Source organism: Marmota monax, unplaced genomic scaffold (assembly GCF_021218885.2).
Source record: "Marmota monax isolate L192 unplaced genomic scaffold, Marmota_monax_Labrador192_F-V1.1 WCK01_AAM20220418_F8-fsc00011, whole genome shotgun sequence".
Lineage (NCBI taxonomy): Eukaryota > Metazoa > Chordata > Mammalia > Rodentia > Sciuridae > Marmota > Marmota monax.
The window spans coordinates 20,346,194-20,362,647 of NW_026693082.1; the positions used below are offsets into that span (position 1 = coordinate 20,346,194).

The 16,454-nt window shown below is 41.5% G+C and overlaps 1 protein-coding gene across 4 annotated transcripts in view; it reads left to right on the top strand.

Moving 5' to 3' along the window:
- Positions 1-2,448: 2,448 nt before the first annotated feature.
- Rubcnl (rubicon like autophagy enhancer) overlaps positions 2,449-16,454 on the top strand; it is a 42,679-nt gene continuing 28,673 nt past the window's right edge. Inside the window, exons 1-2 of one of the 4 annotated variants that reach the window (XM_046454235.2) lie at positions 2,449-2,564; positions 7,282-7,463. The gene's annotated coding sequence lies outside the window, so the exon portion shown is untranslated. Of the gene's footprint in view, positions 2,565-6,982; positions 7,464-7,782; positions 8,006-10,897; positions 10,922-16,454 lie in introns of those variants that run through there. The other 3 variants (XM_046454234.2, XM_046454236.1, XM_046454237.2) reach the window with 3 other exon arrangements.

Consider the following 16,454-nt stretch of genomic DNA (forward strand, 5'->3'; position numbering starts at 1 on the left):
CATAATGCAAGATGACATATAAGGTTAATTATCATATTCATATTAGAGGCATGCATTTACAACTAGTAAGAGAGATGTTTAAAAATTTCAGACTATCAAAAAGATACCAGCCATGGCTTTTATATGTGTGTGTGTGTGTGTGTGTATGTATATGTATATATGTGTATATATACTATGTAAATATATAAATATAAATATATATATAAATATATATATTATGTAAATATATATATATATATATATATATTCTCTCTCTCTCTCTCTCTCTTTCTCTCCAAGCATTCTTATCTCCAAGCATTCTCACTCTGCTTCCAAAGAGAGAAAGAGAGAGAGAGAGAAAGAAAGAGAGAGAGAGAGAGAGAGAGAGAAAGAGAGAATTTAAGGAATTAGCTTACGAAATTATGGAGAACTTGGCTCACATGGTAATGCAGGCTGAGTCCCATATTATGCTGTCTAAAAGTTGGAGACCTAGAATAACCGTAGTATGATGCATTCCAAATCTGTAGATCTAATCAGTAGGGGAGATGTTCATGTATATCCTAGGCCACAGGCAGGAAAAGATGTTCTATCGGCAAGCTAGAAGAAAAAAGGATGAATTCTTCCTTCGTAATCAGGTTCTCAAGGGTTTAGATGATGGTTATCCATACTAAAGAGGGCAATCTGTGAAGTCTATTGCTTCAAATGCTACTAATTTTATCTTCATAAATATGCAGGAAACAATGTTTAAACAGATAACCAGGCACCCCTGATCCAGTCAAGATAACATATAAGGTCAACTATCACATTCATATTAGAGGCATGCGTTTATAACTAGTTAGAGAGAGAGAGAGAGAGAGAGAGAGAGAGAGAGATGTTTAAAATTTTCATTCTACCAAAAAATACACAAGCTATGGCTCACAGACTCTATATTTTGCCAAAATTCATGTATTCAACAGATATTTTAAAGAGTTATACCATGTTCAAAGCACTTTGAAAGTAAAGAGTGAAAAAATAGGTTATTTCCAGATTGATTCAGGAAACCACTTGGCAGGGGTAATCCTTTGTAGTTCTAGAAAGTTCCCTTCATCATTGCAAACAGAATTACTCAGTCTCTTGGTCAATGTAGTAAGGGCTTTGTCAGGAGCCTGTGGTGCAATTAGGAAATGGTGGAACCTGCAGAAGGTGGGGCCTAGTGGAAGAAAGTTAGGTCACTGAGGATATGCCCTTGAAGGAGATATTGAGACCCCGGACTCTTCTTCTCTCTCCTTTGATTGCCAGCTGCCACAAGATGAATAGACCTCCTCTGCTACATATTCCTTCCATGATGCACTCTGCTGCCATAGGCCCAAAGCAGCAGGGCCAAGCGTTCATGATTTGAAACTGTGAGTGAAATAAACCTTTCCTCCTTTTAAGTTGATTTCTCTCAAGTACTTGTTGTAGTTTCAGAAAGTTGACTAGCACACTTTGGATCTGTTTTAAATTTCTCATTGCTGCTTTAACAAATCACTCCAAATCTAGTGGCGGAAGACAATACAAATTGATGATCATAGAGTCCTAGAGGCCAGAAATCTGACATGGGCTAAAATCAAGGTATCAACAGGGTTGGGTTCCTTTCTGGAGGCTTCCGGGGGAAATCTGTCCCCTTGTCTTTTCCATCTTGTGGAAGCTGCCTGCATCTGTATTCTTTGTCTCATGGATAGGCTCCTTCCATCTTCAAAGCAAATGATAGACCCCAAATGTCTCACTTAACTGCTCTGAATCTGGCTCTCCTGCATCCCTCTTTATCATGTAAGGACCCCTGTCATTACATCGGACCCACATGGTACTCCAAGGTAATCTTAATCTAAGTCAACTGATTAGCAACCTTAATTCTACTGCAACTGTAATTCTATCTTGTCAGGTTGTAACATAATTACAGGTTGCTGGAAATAGGTGGTGGATATCTTTGGGGACTTATTGTTCTGCCTCCCACAAGGTCTAATGTAGTCATACCACTCACTAGAAATTATATACGGTGTGAATGATTATTTATTACTATTTATTATGAAAATAAAACTATAGAGGAGTGGAGTGGTTCAGAAAGCCCATATTGGCTGGTCAGTGCCTTCTGTCCCTATAGACAAATTGACACAAAAAACCTATATTTTTAAGTGAAGATATATGGCTTGGTGATTATGGAATCAAAGCATTAAATGAATCTGAATGCCTTTAAATGTTGGCAAAACTAATGGATGAGAGAGAAACTGATGACTGTATCCATCTACATTATAGAGACTTAACTTTAAAGGCTACCATGCAATGAGTGAAATATCAGATGAGTGACCAGTATCTATTGGTATTAATGGCAATTGTGCATGAATAAAGTTTTTGAACTATGGAAATTTAATTTATCAAGAAATTATTGGCATTTTGTCATTGCTGATAATTTATGGAGAACTGTATTTTGTTCTTATTGCTTTGCAGCAAACTCTGAATCAATGAGACCACTTTTCTCTCATATCTCTGAAGACGACCAGCAGGGTTTTGAGTCACTGGGGGCAGTTAAAGGACCTATGGATTTAGCTTAACTGCAGCTCTATGGCATGGTAAGCAGGCAAACAGGAGTTGCCCATGTGGGAACTTTGTGTTTGTATGTTTTGATGAGAAGGTGAATGAGCACAGGGGGTAGAGACAGACCTTCCAAAGCATTTAGGTTCTGAGAAACTGAACTCACAAGGGCCTGGTGAAGGATCCCTATCCCCACTTTTGGCACACAGTGATGGACTGTCCCATTAAAACAGACCTTAACAATGGGAATTTCTGTGGCGACTATGACTGAACAGAGATTAGAAACCTTTCTGCAGATGTTACATAAGCACGGGGGCCCTTGGGAAGCTTTGGGGAGTGGGTGGAGGCTCTTCAACCCAAGAGATAATTTCTGGCCACCTATTTAAGTAAGGGTACCAAGTCACCTTACTTTGATTTAGAAAAAAAAAATTAGAAAAATTAGTTAATGTGACTTTTAAATTTTTGTATCAGAGTCACATAATAAAATTCATACCAGCTCCCTAGGATTTTACTATGTTCCAGACTTTCCTTAGGAAACAGTCCACATGGAAGGCTGGAAGGCTGCCATGCAATGAGTGAAATGTCAGGCATGAGACACCAACGTAAGGGTCAGAGCCAGCTGGGGAATGTGGAGAATGTAAGATGGTCCATGGGTCCCAGGGGCAAAGGTGGGGAGAGAAAGAAAGGTGGAGCCTGTTCTCAGAGCTGTGGATGGCCGCTGTAGACCTTAGGGTAACTGAGGCAGGGGTGAGAGAAGAAATGGAAAATGGAGTTCAGATCATAGTAAGGAACACTTTAAATGCTAGACCAAGACACAGAATTTTGGACATATTCTTGTTTCTAAACATTGGCTAATCTGAGCTTAATGACTTATTATTTTTTTTTGTAGGAGGGTGTTCAAATCACACCCCACAAGCCACATGAGTAATTACAAACATTTATAAAACTTTTTCTCCTTTTTGTTTTTTCTTACATTGCTGGGATGGACCGAGGCACACACATGTTAGGTCAGTGCTCTACCACTGAGCTTCACTCCCATTGCACGTTTTAATTCTAATGGCAGATTACTGTTGAACTCATGTGGGATGTCAAAATCTTCTATGGACTGCATATTTAATCATAAAACTAGACCTCAAAACAGGGGCAGCTTCTGGCTCTACTAGTCCAGCTAAAAACATCTTCCAAGAGGAAGAGTGGAAACTAGAAACCATGTAATAAAGACAGAAGAGGAAGGACTGAAGGACAAAGTTTACCTGTTATCTGTCAGACCAAGAGCTCAAAGCCCTCATTATCTCCAGAACAGTTGATCCTGGAGATCAGTGTTGTCCTGAAGTTGTATGGAGGGTTACTCTTGGCTGGCTAGAAGCAAATAGTGTTTTGCCATTGGTCTATAATCCTTTCATTTTAACTTTTTCCATCTCTTAGTGTTTAAGAGCCTCTCTCAGGGCATGGCATCTTTGAATATGCCCCTCAAGCTCCAAGCTGCTTATTATCAGAAGAAGCACCTCTAATAGAAGGCAAAATAAGGAAGATTAGTAACATTGAAGAAAAGATTTGTCTGTCGGACACACACATGTAACCCAGTGACTTGGGAGGCTGAGGCAGGAGGATTACAATGTGATGTCAGCCTCAGCAGTTTAGTAAGACCCTGTCTCAATACTAAAAAAATAAAAAGTGCTCAGTGGTACAGTGCCTCTAGGTTCAGTATGAGTAACACACTTTGTGTGTGTGTGTGTGCGTGTGCAAGCGTGTGCATATTGTTTCACTTGGGCTTTTATTCCACACAAGTATTGCATCATGGTAATAGATTTGAATAAACTTGTGGGTTTTTTTTTCCTTTTAAAAATTTTATTTATTTATTTATATACGGTGCTGAGAATCGAACCCAGTGCCTCACACATGCTGGGCAAGTACTCTACCACTGAGCTCCAGCTCCAGCCCATGTGTTTGTTTTTATTGTGAGAAAGTATACATAACATAAAACTTACTGGTTACCACTGATCAGTGTACAATTCAGGGGTCTTGAGTATGTTTATGATATTGCACAATCATCGCCATACCCTTTTCCAGAACTTTTTCATCATCCTAAACAGAAACTTGGTACCCATTAAAACGACTCATTATCCCCATCCTCATCACCCCACCCTCCCCAGTAATCTTTGTTTTACTTTGTCTCTCTGACTTTTGTCTATTCTGGTTTCCTCATTTAAGTGGAAACACAAACATTTGTCCTTTTGCAGAAAAGGGATGTTAAAGTCAGGCTGATAGGAGGCAAAGAAACAGACAAGCCAAACACAGCTTCCCTCCTCTGGTTCTTTTCCTCACTGATGCATGACATCTTGGCCTCCTTTCCATGCAGGACCATTGTGCCTTCTTCCCGGGACGTCTGTGTTTGAAGACACCATTAGGCTCCTTCTGGTAGCTTATTGTGCTGTTGGTTTCAACTCATTTCCTTCCTGTTTTCTACAGACTAATTTCCCCATTGCTGACTCTGTCAGCTGAGTTCAAACCCAGGGTCAAAGCTCTGCTCACAGCACAAATGGTTTCTTGTGAGGCCTGCCTGGATGCAGGGGGTGGGGGCAGCTGCCAGGCTTTCCGTCTTCTATGAGGTTGTCCTGGCCACAACGGAACTTTGTGTGTTTCTAACTGGTGTTGGGCATGAGCCCAGCTAGGCTAGCTAACATGGTGAGTGGTCCCTGGCACTCTTAGGGCTTTCAGGCTCAAGGTCTTGGAGGGCACTATGACCTTGAAGTTGACTTTCCCCATGAGAACTGCCCCTCTCCCCCAAATAACCCAACATTACCTGTGCTTCTCCTGGTGGTGCTCAGTTTGTAATTTTCAGTGACTTTTTGAGAATAAACCAGTCATTAGGTAGTCTTGGAAAGCCCACCCCTCATCTTTTAAGTATTTGAGAAATACTACTTTGAGATCCCAGATGGGACAATACAAGCAGATTTCTAGTGAGTATTCCTAACTTTACAAATCTATTTTTGAACTTTCCATCTTAGTCCTAGAGTACTCTTTCAGAATTTGGACCTCCTTTGTGATTAGATGGTGATTATATAGACTCAAATTTATTAGGATGACTACATATTAGCACACAGGCCAACCTTGCAGCAATTTTGGTAAAAGTGATTTCAAAGTGGCACCAGAGGGGACTGACCAAATCCTACCATTTTGATCCAAAATTTCCTAGTCACCCTACAAGAATGCCTTTCTTCTTCTTTCTTTTTTAAAATAATAATAATAGCTGAGCATGGTAGCACATGCTTCTGATCCTAGTACCTTGGGAGGCTGAGGCAGGAGGATCAAAAGTTTGAAGCCAGCTTCAGCAACTTAGAGAGGCCCTGAACAATATTGAGACCCTGTTTCAAAATAAAAAATGAAAAAGGCTGGGGATGTGGCTTCGTGGTTAAGCACCTTTAGTATCAATCTCTGGTTCCAAAATCATAATCATAATAATATAATTAATAATAATTATTATTAATAATAATACTTTAACACTAAGATACATCCCCATCCCTTTTAATGTTTTATTTTGAAACAAGGTCTCACTAAGTTGCTGAGGCTGGCCTCAAAAACTTGAGATCCTCCTGCCTTAGCTTCCCTAGTTGATGGGATTATAAACATGTGTCACTGTTCTTGGCAATTGATATTATTATTATTATCATCTGTGTGGGGCTAGAGATTGAGCCCAGGGCTTGCTAGGCTTGTTCTATATATTGTGCTATATTTCCAAGCCCTAGAATGCTTTTCTTGACTAGGACTATGTCTCTTCTACTACCTAGTACAGTCCCATTGGGGACTGGGATTGAACTCAGGGCCTATGCATGCTTAGCATGCACTCCACCATGATGTATGCCCCCAGCCCCCAGCACATTTGTTTTTGTTTTGACAAGTAGACTCACTGGTTACCTTTGGCTACATTTGTTTTTATTTTGAGATTCTTTCTCCTTATTACTCTTTCCTTTTAAATATTCCTTAAACAAGCTCCTGCTTAGCCTCTTTATCTCATTGCTTCTCTGCTCTTGTGGTGGTGTGGGCTTTAGTGTCAGACATCTCTGCCTTCAAAGCCTGACTGTGCTACCTACTAGCTGAGTGACCTTGGGCAGGTTACTTAGCCTCTAAGCCACAGATCCTTCATTTGTGAAATGGAAGCCATGGTTTGTTAGTGTCTGGAGTATTTACAGTGGTAGAGCACTTTCTCCTGCTTAAAAGCTCTTCTCAGGTGGCAGTCAGGGGATATGCATTCCTGGTGGAGAACCCCCTAAATTCAGAATTCTTTCAGGTCTCAGCCTGTCTAGGCCCCCAAAAGACTGCCCACAATGGAAGGGGAAGGCCGTGATTGGCAGCTAGTATTCACCCGACTTTGTCATAGTGACTTCTAACTTCTGAGAAGGCAGCGACTAGTAAGACTCCTTAATCACTCCGTGCCAGGATATGCCAGGGAGTGGACAAGAACAATGCTCAAAATACCAGGGTTTTGGTTTCGTTATCTGGAAACGAGAAAGGGCAGAGATAAGGAACCAGGGAGAGTGTCACAGAGTTTGGTTTTACCAAGCAAGCAGAAGGGGCTCTTCTAAGAGAGCCAGGGCCAGTTAGGCTTGCAGGTGGCTCTGAGATCCTTTCCTTAGAGGAGTTAGGGGACCTGGACAGCGCGCTAAGCCTCCTAGAGGCGGAGGGACGCCTTGCGCGCAGTCCTACTAACAGGCAGGGTTGTTTCTGTTTTCAAAAACTTTCTGTATGCGCTGGCAGCTTCTTTCAGTTCCATCAAGATCGCTGAGCTCCCTAGGGCGCTACTGTGACGGTATTCCAAACTCTCGCTGCAAGAGGGCAAGATGACGATTAGGTTGGACAGATGCTGACGACCAAGTTCTCGGTCGGGCTTCGGGCGGAGAAGCCAGATGAGGTCTGAATGCTGCAGCTCCATGTTCCGGGTGAGTCGCCGGTGTCCGGGGGCCCTCTGATTTCATTACAAACGACTCGTTCTTCATTTCAAACATTTGAACCGAAAGCTAAATTCTGCGGTTTGCAGCATCTGGGCTGGAAACTCATTTCTGCCGGACCCCCTATTTCGACCCCTGAAGGCGCAGCTGCGTCTGGTCCCGCAGGAGGGCAGAGCGTGATTTCCGGGGGGAGGACGGGAAGAGGGGCGCACAGGTGCTTCCTGCGGCCCCGCGGCGTAGCGCGTGGCTGGGGGCGCGCGGCGCGGGGGTGGGGGCGCTGGGAGCCCACGTGCCCTCCGGCTTGGCCGCACCTCCCTGCGTGCAGCAGGCTCCGCGGCGGCTCTTCGCTTCCCTGGGATTGCTGCGGCAGCCCCGAAGGAGACACGAAGGTGGCGGGGAGCGAGGCGGCGTCCCGGCGTCGCTCCGTCTCCCTGCCGCCCTGGGCGACGCTGTGACCGCTGAAGGATGTCAGGAGCCGAGCCAGCGAGGACCTGACGCGCAGCGCTCAGCTGGCGCAGCTGTCCGGGGCCGGGGTGAGGCGAGCCGAGCAGGGATGCTTGGCAGGAGGGGATGGAGAGGCCGCGGAGGAGGTGGGGGCGGGAGGGGCGCCCGCGAGCCTTGTGCTGAGCCGAGACCTGGGAATTCAGGGTGGGCCGGGGCAGCGGCGGGGGCCCTTTGGAAGGGGACCCTCGCTGAGAGGCAGATTTTTGCGGCGATGACTTTGCGAAGCGAGGGCGACCCTGTGCGTGGCTTGGGTCGGGAGAGGGCAGCAGTAGGAGTCCAGCCTCAGGATTCCTTTTGGCTGGGAGACTCAGTGAGTGCGAAGCCCGCGCCCTGCCTGGTCCCGGGCGCTGTCCTCCCGGCGCCGTGGATTTTCTCGGCTTCCCCAGGAGACAGTCAAAGGCCTGCGGACGACCCCCAGTCCACTCTCAAATCCCTGGATAGGCGATGGCAGCAAGATATTCTGTGACTTAACCCCGAGCTAGGTTAGAGTATGAAGACTGGCATATTGTTGGGTCAGACAGCCCCACGTGAAACCCACCTGCTGAGATTGCAGCCTGGAAAGTGGAACTGCTGTTTTTACCCCCACCCCTGGGGGAGGGTTCGCTGTGAATTCCATCAGCTTGTATGAAGTACAGAACCTTCAGAGGAGGGGTTATTTTGCCCTAAATTCGAACTAAGAGCTAAAGGAAAGAGTATACTCAGGCAGCTTGTACTGTGTTATTTACAATGGAATTTGGAAGGATGTCTGAATTGAGATGTAGTGGGAAGAGCCAAGGACTGATAATTGGCCAATTTGGGTTCCTTACACCCAGTTCTAAAGCCTGATAGCCTTGAGGTCTTGACATGTCAAGAAATGTCCTAGAAATAAAGCCTGATAGCCTTGAGGTCTTGACATGTCAAGAATATGTCCTAGAAATTTAGTTCCCTGCCTGAGGTGAGGGAGGATCCTCCTGCTCTGCCTTACTGGGGAGTTGAAAGATAAATAGACTAGAGGGAGAGAGATTATTTGAAAGTATGAAGTGTGGTCTCTACAAGTGAGGGCATCACCACATTCTGCCCACATCCCTCTCCTCCAGGCTTCCAACACAACTTTGTCTTGAGAAAGGTTAAAGGCAATGACTTCATGGTAACACTGGGGTTTTCATAATTACTGAAGTGTGAGAGAGCATGTTTCTCCATGGCTTCAAGTTCAAGTATGAAAATACTTCCACCTGAAACTGCTCATCACAGTGTGACATCAGAAGACAGGAACTTTGCTTTTTTCATCAACTTCCTTAGGAACTGTACCAAGTAGGTGAGATGTTAGGATCCTTGCTGAAAATTAAGGGTCCGACCCTGATGTTTAAATATGATTAGATATAGTCTTCAGGTAACAATTAAACTCTGAACATGTTGGCTTTCTGAGCTCTTGTTTTCTGACACAGGGAAAATTCTATCAAAGGCGAGGAGAAACATTCAAGGATAAGCAATTTCATTAGTCTTTAGGAGAAGATAAGAGAAGAGCTAAGAAAAGAATGAACACATTGCTGAGACGCACCCTACAATCCCCCACGCCTCACCCCAAAATTGGAAGGTGCTCAGATAATAGCCCTGACAAATTTGAATAGTTTCCTTTGTTACTAAATCTAGATTAATTTTTCTAAATGAAGAGATCCACATGGTTGGTTGTGTTATTATTAAAATTTAAGCTTTTCTTCCTAAGTATGTGTGTTCTGCCTTCCAGAGATAATAAATTTAAGCAATCCTAGTGCCTCTAAGTTTTATTGTACTTTTTCATGGTACCTAATCAGATCTTTGATTTTTCTATTGTAATTTAAAAGAGTTAAAAGATGACTCATTCAAGAGGTTGAGAAATAAAACTAGGCCTCCTTAGTTGTGCTCTTACACTAAACTTGTATGTAAGTCTTTATGCAATAATAATGCTGGTGATATTAAAGTTAACTTTTACAGACCATTGTGTACCAGACTGAGATACGCATGCTACAGTTCATTTGGTTCTCACAATAATTTTATAACATTTACAGCACAGAGAGGTTAAGTGCTTAAGGTCACATAGCTAATGAATGATTTATCTAGATTGTCATAAAACTATTTTTATTATTTTTTGTGTGTCTGGAGCTCAAACCCAGGGTCTTGTGCATGCCAGGCAAGCACTGTACCACTAAGATACACCCCTAGCTCTTGGCCCTTGACATAAAATTATGAATTGGATTGGGATTAGTGTTTGTGTGTGTGTGGGCGTGCGCATGTGTTCTAATTTCCACACTGGGTTTTATTCCACACAGAGAGGTGTATTTAAGATGTGACCAGGGGCTCTGGAGCAAGGGCACCCTGAGCAGTCCATTGAGTGACCATAATTGTCACTTTTTCTGGGTCTCCATTTTCTTATCTACAAAATAGTGGTAATAGTCTCATAATGAATGCATGCTTTATTTCTACTGAAATACGAAGTATGAACTGAGAAGAAAAGTTCTCAGAATGTAAAACAAAGTTTTGGAATTCAAGTGGTCTAGTCACCTGTATCCTGAAGCTGGAAAATGGCAAATAAAAGCTGACAAGCTATACACTTAATATGATTTATTTAACACTTAGGTTGAAAATCGCCTTTTTAAAAACAATGCTTGAACTCTGGTATCGGATCCTTAGTTTGACACTTATTAAAAGAGAATTCTCTAAGTTAGATCTCTTTGTTTTGTTTTGGCAGTAATATTGAAAAGCATGCCTGGTTGATAGGTGCTTTTCTTTAGTTTATGTTTTGTGATGAAAATTGGAAGGTGGAGATATTTTTTTCTCCTTATGCTTTTTCACTTTTTTAAAAAATTCTAACAAGTTCCACTGGACCTGAAAACCGAGTTCTGAAAATATATGCAGGGGTACTTCCTTATTCTCTTTATTTAGAATTTACTTGTTACAAGACAGCTTTTGAGATGGCTGCTTTAAATTTGGTAAGGAGACTTGAACTTTTATATTATTTAAAGACTATTTTAAAATATGGTTCACTTATCAAGTCATTTGAATTAACCTATTACCTATACAAAAATCTGGGTGGGGGTGGGATTTCACTCTTAAACTTTTGATTTTGTGGACATTCAGGCTCAGGGAAGTAAGTCATTGTTAATGTCATACATTCAAGGAATCCTCCTCATGCTTGGTGAGTACTGGTATTTTGGAGAGATGTTTGGATCATGAGATTTAAAGGTCTTCCCTTCACCCCTCTGCCTGAGGAATTGAAGCTAAATGAGCTTAGTTTGGCCCTTCTGGGTCTTGCTCATTTGAAAACAGTCTCTCAAGTAGATTGGTTATGTGCCTTAGTACCAAGGACCAATTTGTTATTATCTTCAAATATCTTCTCTTCTGTGAGAACAAAGACGAGTTTTCTTACTGTTTTTCCAAACAATGCCCCTTGGACTTGTGGGCTTTGCTCACATATCAACTGTTTCTTAATCAAGATGCTTTTAATAGTCTTTACCTTATCCTCATCCTCCGGTTCCCCTTTGAAGATTGCTTTTAGAAACCAAAAGAGTTCATTTTTTTGTTGAGGGCTGGGGCTTGGTTGGTACTAATTTGAAACATTTTGAAGGGTTCTGACCTAATCAAGGGATAAGTAAATGTGTTAGAGTGTGTGTGTGGAAAATTTAGAACAGTGCCTGGCACAAAGTAAATGTCACAGAAATGTTAGTTTTAAACGGACGAGGAGGAAGTGTGGGAAGATGAGTGCTGTAGAGAAAAATAGGGCAGTAAATGGGTTTAGCATATACCTGTAAGGATGTAGTTTTGAAAAGCATAATGGGAAAATCTCAATCTGCAGATAGCATTTGAATAAAGACCCAGCAGTGAGTAGGAACAGAGAGGTACAATGGTATCCAGGTAGAAGGAGGTCAGAGGGGTCACATTGGGGCACATGGACACATGTAGCAAGTGTTACAAGTTTTAAATAACTTACTTTTGGAATTTTCTTATGGAAAATTTCAAACTCTCTCCCTTCTCCCAACTTCAACAATTATCAACATGGCCAATTGTGTAACATTCACATCTCATTCCTTACTGGCATTGTTTTATAGGATATTCAAGAAATTCTGCCAACTACTTCTAAATTGTTCTGCATATATTTCTAAAAAACAGGCATTTTTCAATACATAAACACAACACTTAACGTCTTTGGCCTTGTTTCCCATCTGAAAGTCAGACCATAGAGCTTCCCCTATGGTGGTGGTGGTTGTAGCTTGTAGCCATTGCACTGATGATGTTGTCTTTACCAACTGTTGATGTGCTTTTCTTTTTCTAGATAGTTCGGTGGAAGTTTCACTTTTACTTCCTCTCTCCTCTCCATACCAATTTTAGACCTTTATTTAGCTTTCCCTTTTAAGTACTCTCCCCTCCTCTTAGTATTTTTGTTCATAGTCCAGTTTGTACCTGGTGCTTCTTTGCCTCATGTAGCCCCTGGAACACCAGCTCCCTCTAGATTCCCTAGGTCTTTTTGAAGAGAGGTGAACACTTCTCCCATTTCATTTTTAAAAATAGCATTATTGAGATTGAGATAGAATTCACATGCCATATCATTTAGTGTGCAGGTCAGTGATGTTTAGGGTATCCACCAAAGGATACCACCATTGTTTTCAGAACATTTTCATTTCCTCAAAAAGAAACCTGGTGCCCTTTAGCTATTCTGATCCCTTCCTCCTGCTGTAAGTAACCACTAATCTACTCCCTGTCTCTATGGAGTTGCCTATTCTGGATGATTTATATAAATACATACAAATACAGTTTCTTTTGTGTCCAACTCCTTTCACTTTGCATAATGCTTTCAGTGCTCATCCATGTCAGCATAAATCAGTACTTTTTTTTTTTTTTTTTTGATACCAGGGATTGAACCCAGGGGCGCTTAACCACTGAGCCACATCCCCAGCACTACCTACCCCACACACATTTTAAACATATTTTATTTAGAGGCAGATCTCACTGAATTGTTTAGGGCCTCACTGAGTTGCTGAGGCTGGCTTTGAACTTGTGATCCTTCTGCCCCAGCCTCCTGAGCTACTGAGGTTATAGGTGTGTGCCACTGTGCTCGGCAGTCCTTCATTTTTATTATGGCTGAATGACATTCCATTATATAGATATAGCACAGTGTTTATCATTCATTGGCTGGTGGACTTTTGGGTAGTTTTCACTTTGGGGCTATAATGAGTAATGCTGCCATAATAAAGGGTTAAGTTTTTATGTGAACATATATTCTCATATCTCTTAGCTATATACCCATGAATGGTATATAGCTATATACCCATCAAGTAATGGATGTATATTAACTATTGGAACTGCCAGATATTTTATGGTTTCTCGTTTATTTTGCCCATACATAGAAATCTAGTCATTTTTCAATTGCAGGTACTTACCCTTACTCTGTGTACATTTCTGGATTAATACCTATTTTTCAAAGTCTGTTATCTAATTATGTTTGTTATGGTTTAGATGTCAGGTGTCCCCCAAGAGCTCACGTGTGAAACAATGCAGGAATGTTCAGAGGTGAGTTAGGTAGGTTATGAGAGGTGTACCCTAACTGATGGCTTAATCCACTGATATGGATTAACTGGGTGGTAACTATGGACAGGTAGGGTGTGGCTAAAGGAGGTAGCCACTAAGAGGTGTACCTTTATTGGGATATATATTTTGTCCCTGCTGGGCAGAGCCCTCTCTCTGCTTTCCTCTCCCATGCCCTTCCACCCTGATGTTCAGCCTTACCTTGAGCCCAGAGCTGTTGAGTCGGATCTTTGGGCTGAGACTAATACAAACATGAGCCAAATAAACTTTTCCTCCTCTAAAATGTTCTCATCAGGTTTTTTGGTGACAGCTATTGTTTGTTTACTTTTTTTTTTTTTGGTGTGTGTGTGTGTTTGTGTGTGTGTGTCTAAGATTTTTAAGAAGAACATGAATTGAGTGGTGGATCCCAAAGTGGAAGGTATATACCTGGTAGAGAGTTCATTGGAAAGTAAGAACAAAATACCATTTCATACATAGTTTAAAATTGTGTCGTGTCTTAAAATAGCTGTAAATGTATGAGATTTGTAAATATGCTTATATTAAGAATATTTGTAAATATTCTTAAATATTGAAGGTTTTTGTTTTTACACAAATAGGATGAAAGAATCATAAAATCTCAGGGGCAACTATTACAGATACATGAATTCAAATATACTTTTTACAGTTGTGTGTGTGTGCGTGCCAGATGGGGTCTTGTTCTGTTGCCTAGGCTGGCCTTTGACCCCTGCAGTTCAAGTGATCCTCCTGCTTCAGCCTCCCAGGGCTGCAGACTATAGTCAGCAGGCACCACCACCGCAGCCAGCCAACTGTGTAGTTCTTAATCCTATGTGTTGTGACCAATCTGATAGAAATTTCTTAAAATTACTTTGCTAATGAATTGAAGATAATCTTGAATTTTAGCCCACTTGCAGCACATGAGTTCCAGGGAAAGAGCAATGAATCAGGTGCCAGACTTTTATTTTTGTCCTACTTCTGCTAATTACTAATGGTGAAACTTTGGCAAGTTCCTTAGTGGTCTCCATTTCACTTCTCATATGGGCATTATCACCTGCAGTATTGTGAGTTTTCATTGTGCAGAATGAAAGTGGTAAGTATGATCCATGCAGTGACCACAGGAAGTTAGTCATTTGTGTGTCTTAAGCAATCTGTGGTTAAGTAAAATATTTAGTTTTCTCCAATCTTTGTGTTTGTTGGGTCTCCTCTCCATACTCCACCCTACCTGTTGCTTTTAATTGCTTTCTGTCCTTCTGCATGTTCTTAACCTTCAAAGTTAAAGGTCATTGCTAAAGACTAGATAAGTCAGGGGTCTCTGTGACGCTACCCAGCCATCATTACAGTACGGCACCGTGTCCTTCCTGCTGCCTTTGTTACAACACTGTTCATGTGTTGTGATGAAGTTGCAACCGTATGGAAATCAGCTTACCCCAATTCCTGGCTGCCATTGCGGAAGCTGTGAAGCCATGTTAGCGGGCATTTTAACGGTTTCTCTTTGACATAAGTATGATGATTTTTGTGCCTGTTGGCATCTTTGGGGATGTGAATCTTTGCTTAACGTCAAAGCATGAAGGGAAGTAGATCTAAAGAGGCATGGAAAGAGGTTATGAAGAGCTGTGTTAAAGAATCAACTCACATGCTTTGGTAAGATTGCCTTCTCTGATCACTTGCTTTTGTTTAGAAGTGGACATACTTAGCAAGATATCATGAAAATTGATTATAATGAATTTCATTGGTGAGGATATGGAGAAAAGGGGATCCCTTGTACACTGTTGAGGGGAATGTGACTTAGTGCATCTATTATGGACTATGAAGTTCTCTTCACAAAATTGAAAATAAAACTACCAAACGATGTAGCAGTATTCTAGATATATATATCTGAAGAGAATGAAATCAGTATTGCCAGAGACATCTGCGCTCCCATGTTCACTGCAGCAGTATTCACAGTAGCCAATATATGGAATCAACCGAAGTGTCCATCAACAAATGAATGAATAAAAACAACTTAGGATATATAGTGTGGAATAAATACTGTTTAGCCTTAAAAAAGAAGGATATCTGTCATTTGTGACATGAGTAACCCTGGAGGACATTATGCTAAATGAAAAAAGCTGGACAGAAACACAAATACTACATGATCGCACTCATGTGTAGAATCTTTAAAACCTTGAACAGGTTGCCAGGGGCTGAGGGAGGGAAAGGAATTGGGGAGATTCTGATCAAAAAGTACAAAACTTGGCTGGGGATACAGCTCAGTTGGTAGAGTGCTTGTCTTCCATGCACAAGGCCCTGGGTTCAATCCCCAGCACAATAACAAAAGTACAAAATTTTAGTTAGAAGGAATGAATTCCAGAGATCTGTTATATACCCAGGTGACTATAATTAATAACAGTGTATAATTGCTAAGGGTAGATTTTAAATGTTCTCACCACACGTATAAAAAATAGTGAGAACGCATATGTTAGCTCATGGTAGCCATTTCATGATGTATACATATTTCAAAACATAGTCTTATACACCATAAATATATGCAATTTTTGTCAATTAATTTAACATGCAACACGTGAGTTCCATGTGGCACATGCCTGTAATCCCAGCAACTCAGGAAGCCAAGGCAGGATGATCACAAATTCTAGGCCAGCCTGGGCAATATACTAAGATCCTGTCTGAAAACAAAAATAAAAAGGGCTGGGGATACACACAACAAAATTAATTATTTATTAATTTAAAAGTGAATTTTATCTTTTACTCTCAATACTTTTTTGTGTGATTTCTGTTCCATCATATCTTTTATTCTAAGGAAGTGGTTAGCATGCATTTCAGGCCATATCTTGAATTTCCTCTTAAAAATGACATCTCTTCTTGAATTCCTTTCTTGGGCCACAGAAATGACCAACATAAGCATGTTTAGGTGCCATTCATGAGTTTGCTCATTCTCTCATTAAAACA